The 9,933-nt window shown below is 45.2% G+C and overlaps 1 pseudogene; it reads left to right on the plus strand.

Annotated features, from left to right (window-relative positions):
* The first annotated feature begins 8,531 nt into the window (after window positions 1–8,531).
* Window positions 8,532–9,689, plus strand: LOC140723052 (N-acetyllactosaminide beta-1,3-N-acetylglucosaminyltransferase 3 pseudogene; annotated as a pseudogene).
* The last annotated feature ends 244 nt before the right edge of the window (window positions 9,690–9,933 follow it).

The following is a 9,933-nucleotide window of genomic DNA, read 5'->3' on the forward strand; positions in this document are numbered from 1 at the left end:
ACAGTTTTCTGCAGTTCCTTGCAGTCAAGGGTAGAGCGGTAGACTTATGAAGGCGTTATGTATCCGGATGGGATACTTTCTGTGGCGCTTTGATAAGGTTTGGGGTGGGGCAATGTGCCTAAGCCAAAGTTATTGTTGTTTGATCTAGGCTTGTCATTTTAGAATCTTTTTCTAACGTTTTGTTCAGTGCCCGTGTATTGCTGAATGACCACCAGTGACTGTCCTTGATCCCTCACCCACATGGTTCCATCTCCTCATTCACTCACATCTTGTGCAACCTCTCTCCAGCCAGTGTGTACCCACCTCAATGATGTACAGTACATCAGTAAAGTTTCCTGTAACATTTGACATCATTGTGAGTTTTCCAGGAATCGTTTTTTTGTTTTTGTTAGTTAGAACTACCACAGGTTTAGTTGAATGCAGCACCTGGTGAGGTAAGAGTTACAAGCTACGAGCCCAGGGTATGGCGGGAAAGATTCCAGCATGTATAGAGCAGTAGTTGGTGATGGAATGTATACCTGCTTGTATACATTTTTTTATAACAGTGCACTTGATTGTATCCGCGAAAATTTGGTAAAATGAGGGGGAACTTCGATGAGACATAAAGTATGCCGCGGAGTTTGACAGTTGACAGTTTGATAGTTCCTGTTGTGTGAGGGTCTGAAACCAAGCACCGCCAGCTGAAGACAGCCGAGATGTTTTTCTCTCTCCCTCTCTGGGTCTAGTGTGTCATGGGAATGATCGTCCTCAATATTCAGCAGAAGGAGAGTCTTTCAGTTAATATTGCAATCCTGCAGTGTAGTGATACACAAATGAGTGAGATTTTACAGGTGAGATGCAGGAGTGATGAGCCGAGATCACAGTCAGATCTGCGTTGGTCACAGTGAATACGGGATGCCAATTAAATTAAATATCCGCGGATACAATCCAGTGCATTGTTATTTTTTTAAAAAAAACTGTACTGTATATAAGCAGGTCTCCCCTGTTGTCAAGATCACAACAGATTCCTCATAGAGAAACTTGCAGGGGCAGATATCTGTCTGGTAAACCTTCCTCTGGTTTCCCACCTACCCACTCTTAACTGACAGAAGGGAAACAACACTGCAGACGGTGATCCACAACAGATCTCACCAACCAACTATATAATGGAACAATTAACTCCTTACACCGCCTTCCCCCACGACCACCCCCCGCCCCGGCTGTAATCTCCAATGTGGGTGGTTCCATACTTTTGACCACCAACCGAAATGCCGTCTAGGATGGACAGATAGTATCAATCCCGCCAGTGAAGGAATAAACAAAGCGAATCCTCAGTTCCCTCGGTCGGGGATCGGTAAAGCCCCGAGTGTGGGCGGATCGGCTTCCTGTTACTGCAAGCAGTAGCCCGGGGACAGTTCCGAGATGCGGGAAGCTCGCACCTCCCGAGCCTTTGCTGATGATTCGGAGCTGGGTTGAAAGTGCGGCGATTCCAATAGCACTATCAGCTGCCCCGGTTCCCTGCGGGACCTGCACAGGAAGTCGATGCGTTCAATTAGATGAAGGGAATTATTAATTCACTTAAAAGCGATTCGCAACAGTTCTAATGTCGATCAACGTTATCAATTCCATTCATGTTCATAAAAGTGTCTGACTGCCTTAGTGATGTTTATATTTCAGTATATAGAGCTTCTTACCGTGTACCGCGGCTCCAGGTTCTGTTGCCACCCTGTCCCAGTGAGGCTGTGTTACGGGTTCTGTAAGTAATGAACACACGCTGGTTAATGCTCAGTCAGCTCCTGGTGGTAATTATTAACTAAACCCACAGCGTTACCAGCGGGTCACTCCGTGACCTGTTCCTTAGCACAGGGTACGTTCTGTCTCCAAACAAACATCACCATGGAGATGAAATGTGATCTCAGTGATTTTGAGAGTGGAATGTTTGTCGGTGCCAGAGGATGCAGTTTGAATATCGCAGGAACTGCTGAACTCCTGGGATTGTCAAGTTTCACAGTCTCAGTTTATGGAGAATGATGCTGTGATTAAAATCAGGTAGCGGCAATTCTGAGAGATAAAAATCGTCTTGGTAATGAGAGCGATCGGTGGTTAAAGGCGGACTGATTCAATCTGCCAGGAAGACGATAGTAACTCAAATAATCACGAACTACTGCACTGTGCAGAGAGGTATCACTGGACGCGAAACATGTCGAACATTGGACTAAATGGGCAACGGCAGTAGAAGACCACGGACATACAATCAGTGGCCCTATTAATAGGTACCGGAGGAGCATAACACAGTGCACATCGACATTTGTTATCAACAATGAGATTTAACTCATAAAGTTTAATTTTCAATATCACTGACACATACTTGTTGTCTTTGCTAAAATAGCACACTCACTCCTGCAAAAAAAATCAGAGGGATCCGCAAAACCACACAATGTTAAAATCAGTATTGAAATGGTAGAAATGTCATAAGGGGACATGGAATGGACCCAAATGCAGGACGCAGGCACTGAAGTACTAGGGGCAGGACAGGGACAACTAAAGGATAGAACAAGGTGGAGTGACCATGGCGGGAGGAACGTGGCATTCAAAGGTGCTCCAGGGGTTCAGAGATAGTTCAGGCAAAGCAGGGTCTTGGAGTTCATGGCAAGGCAGGGTCCTCCGCCAGGTAACGGCAATCTGGCCTGACTTACCTGACGGAGGCGAGGGGTAGGAAAGGGGCAGAGACCTTCGGACTCCTTGGCACTTCCGCCTCCCAGGCGTGAACACAGAGGCCTGGGCAAGACGCGGTAAAACTGGGCAGGTGCGGGGTACCACCCGTCGGGAGCGAGGGGTAGGAAACAGGCAGAGTCCTCCGCCAGGTAACGGCAATCTGGCCTGACCTGACCGACGGGGGCGAGGGGTAGGAAAAGGGGCAGAACCCTCCGCCAGGTAACGGCAATCCGGCCTGACCCCGACGAGGGGTGGGAGGGGTAGGAAAAGGGGCAGAGCCCTCCGCCAGGTAACGGCAATCTGGCCTGACCTACCCGACGGAGGCAAGGGATAGGAAGGGGACTAAGTCCAGGATGACTCCGAGACTGACTCACAGAAGTAGTTGATTATCGGTGGGTACTCCAAGACAGGGCGAACAGGAACGAAGATCGGCCGAACAGCCCCAGCAGGACAAACATGGCGCACGGGTCTGCACAGGGAAAACAGGACGATCAGCGCAACACAGGACGAGGAAGTCAATACGGGATGGACAGTCGGACAGCGCGACAGCGCCAGCTGGGCAAACCGGACGGAACCGCGGGACCAGCGCCTACCAGGGAAGCAGGACAAAACAGGTTCAGAGCAGGACGACCCCCATCTAAACTCTCCCTCTCGCTCTGTCTTGTTTTACGCCGGTTGGCACCCAACTTAATGGTGCATTGCCGCCTCCTTCTGTTCCAGAGTATGCGATTGACTCCCATTCTAAAGCCCTTCACCCAATCGCACACATACACATACCCTAACTTTATCCTCCCCATCCTAGTACCCTATTTCTGTTTATCCATCATATCCTATAAAAAACCCTGTACCCCTTAAGCTAAATATACCCTGACCTATGTTCTCTCACCCATGCCCAGCACCACTTTAATGTGAATTCCTGCACCCCCAATTCACTTAGATTAATTCTCATCATCTCTCTCTGTATCCCACCCCAACTAGACTCAGTCTCACAGCCCCTTATATCCACCGACCAGCCGATGGGCAGCAGGTGCGCCTCCTTGAGTCCAAACAAGCCACAATGATCCACAGGTGTGACTTATTGACTCAAAGGGTGAAAGGAAGGACGGCTACAAGACCCGGAGTCCGGAGTCCGCGGTCCAGGTCAAGACCAGGAATGGGGGCCCCGGACCATAAGAAGAAACACTAGAAAACCTGCCGTCACAAATGGGCGTATTAACTCATCATAACGTCGCCCACCCAGTACAGTCTCTGTGTTTACTCTGTGCTGAGCTCCTGATTCTGTTAGCAGCGAATCCGAGCACCGGAATTCCGTGGGACCAAACAGTAAGTGAACACAATCAGAGTAATGTTCAGTTGACAACACACACATAAGCCTGCACTCACACTCATCAGCCCGTAACTCCAGACCCTGCTCCACAGCGCAGGAACTGAACGACACAAAAACTCCTTCGAGCCAATGGTTCTGATGTGCTGTTCGATCCAGGCTTAATTTTGTACCTCTGTACACGGTGACAATGATTACATACAGTATCTCACGACAAATCGATCTGCTCCAGGGAGCAACCGCGACCCGCATTCTGGTTCAGATCGGGTGGTGCCATCGCATGAAATTATTTTTTACTTTGGGACCAATTTACTGTCAGACTATAAACTTCAGTGACAGCTGAGGGCAGAAATCGCTGTGGGCTTATAGGAAAGACACAGTAGCAGGATGGGACATGTGAACTCTGGTGAAAAGTTATGATTTTGGAATAATCTTTTCTTTTGAACACAGGACATTCCCTTTCGCCGGATTTAACTCCACACTGCAATCTTAAATATTTGTCCACAATTGGGCCATTACAATGAAGGACAACAACTATGTGGAGATTACAAACTGGACATAACCACGTCCAAAAGAGTACAACATATTTCACCATCAGATTCGTGTTGACTTATTGGAAATAAATAACCTTATCAATCAGATGACTTTCCTGACTAACGGGTCTATTCACGTTACTCCCGTCGGTGTGTTACTCCGCTATCACCTTTACTTTACAAATACCTGAGCTGTTTAAAGAAGAGGAAGTACTGGCTCTATTAAGGGTTATACAAGTAGATAAGTCTCCGGGAACTGACAGGATATTCGTTAGGACCTTAAGGGAAGTTAGTGTAGAAATAGCAGGGGCTCTGACAGAAATATTTCAAATATCATTAGAATAGGTGGTGGTGCCGGAGGATTGGCGTATATCTCATGTGGTTCCATTGTTGAAAAAAGGTTCTAAGAGTAAACCTAGAAATTATAGGCCTATAATTGTAACGTCAGTGGTGGGTAAATTAATGGAAAGTAATCTTAGATATGGTATATACAATTATGTGGATAGACAGGGTCTGATTAGGAGCAGTCAACATGGACTTGTGCCTGGAAGCTCATGTTTGACAGAACATTGAATTTTTTGAAGAGGTTAAAGGGAATGTTGACGAGGGTAAAGCAGTGGATGTTGTCTATATGGACCTCAGTGAGGCCTTTGACAAGGTTCCACACGGAAGGTTAGTTAGGAAGGTTCAATCGTCAGGTATTAATATTGAATAGTAAAATGGATTCAACAGTGGCTAGATGGGAGATGCCAGAGTGTAGTGGTGGATAACTGTCAGGGTGGAGGCCGGTGACTAGTGGTGTGCCTCAGGGATCTGTACTTGGTCCAATATTGCTTGTCATATGCATCAATGATCTGGATGATGGGGTGGTAAATTGGATTAGTAAGCATGCAGATGATACGAAGGTAGGTGGCGTAGTGGATAATGAAGTAATGAAGTAGATTTTCAAAGCTTACAGAGAGATTTAGGCCAGTTAGAAGAGTGGGCTGAACGATGGCAGATGGAGTTTAATGCTGATAAGTGTGAGGTGCTACTTTTTGGTAGGACTAATCAAAATAGAACATACATGGTAAATGGTAGGGCATTGAAGAATGCAGTAGAACAGTGTGATCTAGGAATAATGGCGCATAGTTCTCTGACGGTGGAATCTCGTGGATATGGTGGTGAACAAAGCTTTTGGTTTGCTGGCCTTTATAAATCAGAGCATTGAGTATAGGAATTGGGATGTAATGTTTAAATTGTACAAGATATTGTTGAGGCCAAATTTGGAATACCGTGTACTTTTCTGGTCACCGAATTTTAGGGAAGTTGTCAACAAAATAGAGAGGGTACAGATGAGATTTATTAGAATGTTCCCTGGGTTTCAGCTCCTAAGTTACAGAGAAAAGTTGAACAAGTTAGATTTTTATTCTTTGGAGCTTAGAAGCTTGAGTGGGGACTTAATTGAGGTATTTAAAATTACGAGGGGGATAGATAGGGTTGACGTGGATAGGCTTTTTCCATTGAGAGTATGGGAGATTCAAGGTAAAGGACATGAGTTCAGAGTTAGCGGGTAAAAGCTTAATGGTAACAGGAGGGGGAACTTCTTTACTCGGAGAGTTGTAGCTGTGTGGAACAAGGTTCCAGTAGAAGTGGTAGAGACAGGTACAACATTATCATTTAAAGTAAAATTGGATAGGTATATGGGCAGGAAAGGAATGGAGGGTTGTGGGCTGAGTGCGGGCCCGTGGGACTAGGTGAGAGCAAGCATTCGACACGGAGTAGAAGGGCTGAGATGGCCTGTTTCCGTGCTGTAATTGTTATATGGTGATATGTGGGATGACAGACATTCAAATGGAGTAGGATTTGTACAGTGAATGGCAAGGCACGGACAAATGCATAGTTCACTGAAAAGCAAGATGGTGAAAAAAAGCGTTTAGCATGCTAGCCTTCATCAGTTATGGTGTAGAGTTAGGGGCGGGGCATTATTTGCAGTTACATAAGTTTTTGTTGAGACCACTTTTGAAATATTATCTTCAATTTTGGTTACCCTGTTATAGGAAAGACGCTGCCAAGTTGGAGAGGGTGCAGAAGGGATTTACGAGGATGTTTTTTGGACTAGAGGGCGTGAGTTACAGAGAGGCTGGCCATGCTGGACCTTTATTCCTTGGAGAATGAGAGGTGACCTCAGAAGTCTAAAATCATAAGGGGTATTGATAAGGTGGATTATCATTATTGGAAAGTTGGAGAGTCCAACATGAGAGGTCACAGATAGAAGAGAAGAGGGGAAAAATTGAAAACAGACCTTGGTGATAACTTCTGCACACAGAGGACAGTGAGTACCCGGAAGTAGCTACCAGTGGAAGTGGTTGAAGTGGGTTCAACTGCAACATTTAACAGGCATTTGGTCAGGTACATGGAAGGGAGAGGCTTGGAGAGTTGTGGGCCAAACTAGACAACTGGGACTAGCAGGGAGGATGCTGTGGTTGGTATGGACCAGTTGGGCCGAAGGGCCTGTTTAGATCGCATTACTCTAGGATTCCATAATTCTAAAGTGAAACAAGTTGCATCCCAGTGCAAATAGTTTTACTTGTACACATCGTTCTGCTATCAGTCACTGGCGTCTTTTCAGGGCTCCTGTCATCCAAGGTTTTACTCATACACATTGTGGATCATGCTAACTATCTGCCCTGTTCTGCTATCAGTTATCTGTGCTTTCTCTGGGCTCCTGGAGTCCAAGGTTCACTGCTCTTCATGAAGCGTAAATTCCTGCCATCGGTGATGCTGGTGCCATTTTCCTTCAATAGATGTGGGCTTGCGATGGCTTCTCTGTCTTGTCACAATTGCTTACTACTGAATATCTGAGTGGAATTAGCCTTGCCTTTGGAACTAGTTATGCCTTAGTTGCAGCCTTTCATAAAGTGGCTTGATCAATGGATGGCAGGGTGGGTGGGCCACTGCTAATTTAACTTTGAAAACAATTCTCTGGTTAAAATAGAAGCAAAAAGCCAAGGTCCTTGAGTATACTTCACTTTGTTTCTCCTATTGTAGGCATACATAGACCAGGTTGAAATGCCATGAAAATCAGATGTTTTCAGTAGCTATGCTAACACGTTACCTTCCCTGCACTGCCATATATTCAGTTACTAATCAATGGTCAATAATACATCATCTTCCATAGTATCAGTAACCTGTGAACTCAACCTGAATGGTGAGCGAGCTGGGACCTTCCTCTTTAGAGCAAAGGTGGGGGTGGGGAGGTGGGGAGAGGTGATTTGATAGAGGCGTATAAGCTGGTAAGAGGCTTAGGAAGAATGGAGAGCCAACAACATTTTCCCAGGGTAGAAATGACTAATATGAGGGGGCATAATGTTAAGGTGATTAGAGAAAAGTATAGGGGTTTGTCAGAAGTAGTATTTTTAAAAAAAAAAAGAAAATGGTGGCTGTATGGAATGCACAGCCTGGGTAGTGATAAGGGTAGATGCATCAGTGAGATTTAAGAGGCTTTTAGATAGACACATGGATGAAAGAAAAATGGACAGCTATTTGAGAGAGTAGGAATCAATTGATCTTGGAGCAGGTTAAAAGTTCGGTGCAACATCATGGGCCAAAATGTCTGCATTGTGCTATATTGCTCTTTGTCTCAGTTCAGTTTAAGCCCCGAGAGGAGTGATGAGACCTGTGAAGCGAGGTGGAATAAACCCTTTGAAATCATATACCTTTAAGGCCCAGAAAGAAACTATGCGATTTTCAGTTTAATGACAGAGTTGGTATCCTATAGGTAAATTTGTCTTTCTGCTGGAATGGACTGCTTCAGGTCAATTAAACTTTCAGCAGGGCGTCGGGCCCTGCCTATTCCTTACCTCACCACCATTTTGAGGTCAATATTACAAAGCATTAGTGAACCTCATTATAGCTTAACTTCTCATTCTTCTCAAGCATCATGTAAATGTAAAGTTTTCTCTGAATTAATCCATATTTTTCTCTACTTCAGGTGAAAGATGGGAGGACATCGGCGATTCTATGAGAAAGTAGTGTTGGGTGTTCTGATTACTCTGGGATTGTTCTTCATGTTCTGGGATAATGACAAACGTCGAGAGACTGATGATGTTGCAGAAACTGTTCATCGCAAAGATCTGCCCAAGGTTGTTACTGCTGATGCAACTAAATCAGTGCTCAAGTCAAAGTGCCACGCGAACAGGACATTGCTGCACCTGTCCTCATTTCATCAAGAGAAAGAGCACATAAAAAACTTCTTGATGTATAAACACTGTCGAGAATTTAACATGATTCAAAATGTCCCAGACAAATGTGGTGGTCGAGAAGGATCTCAGAATGTCTTCCTGCTCCTGGTGATCAAATCTCACCCTTTCCACCAGGATCGGCGGGAAATGGTAAGGAAGACCTGGGGCAGAGAACGCGAATTCAATGGGGTCCTAATTAAGAGAGTCTTTATCTCTGGTGTCTCTCCTGACCAAAAAGAAAGTAGGAAATTGAATCAGCTGTTAGCCATGGAAAACAGAGAACACAGAGATGTCCTACAATGGGATTTCTTGGATACCTTTTTCAACCTCACCCTCAAACAATACAAGTTGCTGCAGAGGGTCAGTGAATTTTGCCCCAGTGCTAAATTCATCTTCAATGGAGATAATGATGTCTTTGCCAACACCGATAACATGGTTGATTACTTGCTAGGCATGAAGGTTCACCAACACCTGTTTGTGGGCCGTCTCATTTATGGGTTTGGGCCCAAACGCCAGAAGTCGAGCAAGTATTATGTGCCAGAAATAGTGACCACCATCAAGTCGTACCCACCATACATTGGTGGAGCGGGCATACTTATGTCTGTGTATACAGCTCATTTCATTTACCACATAGCCCAAGACCTTGAACTATACCCCATTGATGATGTATTTTAGGGGATGTGTCTGGCCAAGACTGGACTAGCCCCACACTCCCATAGTGGATTCAGGACAGCTGGAGTCAGGGTTCCTTCAACCCAAGATGACTCTTTCAATCCTTGCTATTACCGTGAGTTGCTGCTAGTGCACCGTTTTCGGCCTTTCGAACTGCTATTGATGTGGGATGCAGTGCATGATGCCAATCTGAAGTGTGTTCATGCTCCCCAGAAGTCTGCATCCACGGCAAGGACCGCATGAGTCATGAGAGCATGTAGCAACTGTTGGAATGCAATGCAGTTTGTAAACATGTGTTAATCAGTTGTTTATGCAATGTAAGATGGTTAATTCCTAAATTATATTGGAGGATACATTAATTCATAGGGTTGGTGCCTTTCTACATTCTACAAATGTTTGTAAAGCTGTCAGGTGTCATCACTCAGCCTAATTCTTACTGCACCCATAATGACATTACAATATTGTCAGGAGCACCACAATTTAAGTC

This window comes from Hemitrygon akajei, unplaced genomic scaffold (genome assembly GCF_048418815.1).
Source record: "Hemitrygon akajei unplaced genomic scaffold, sHemAka1.3 Scf000099, whole genome shotgun sequence".
Taxonomy (NCBI): domain Eukaryota; kingdom Metazoa; phylum Chordata; class Chondrichthyes; order Myliobatiformes; family Dasyatidae; genus Hemitrygon; species Hemitrygon akajei.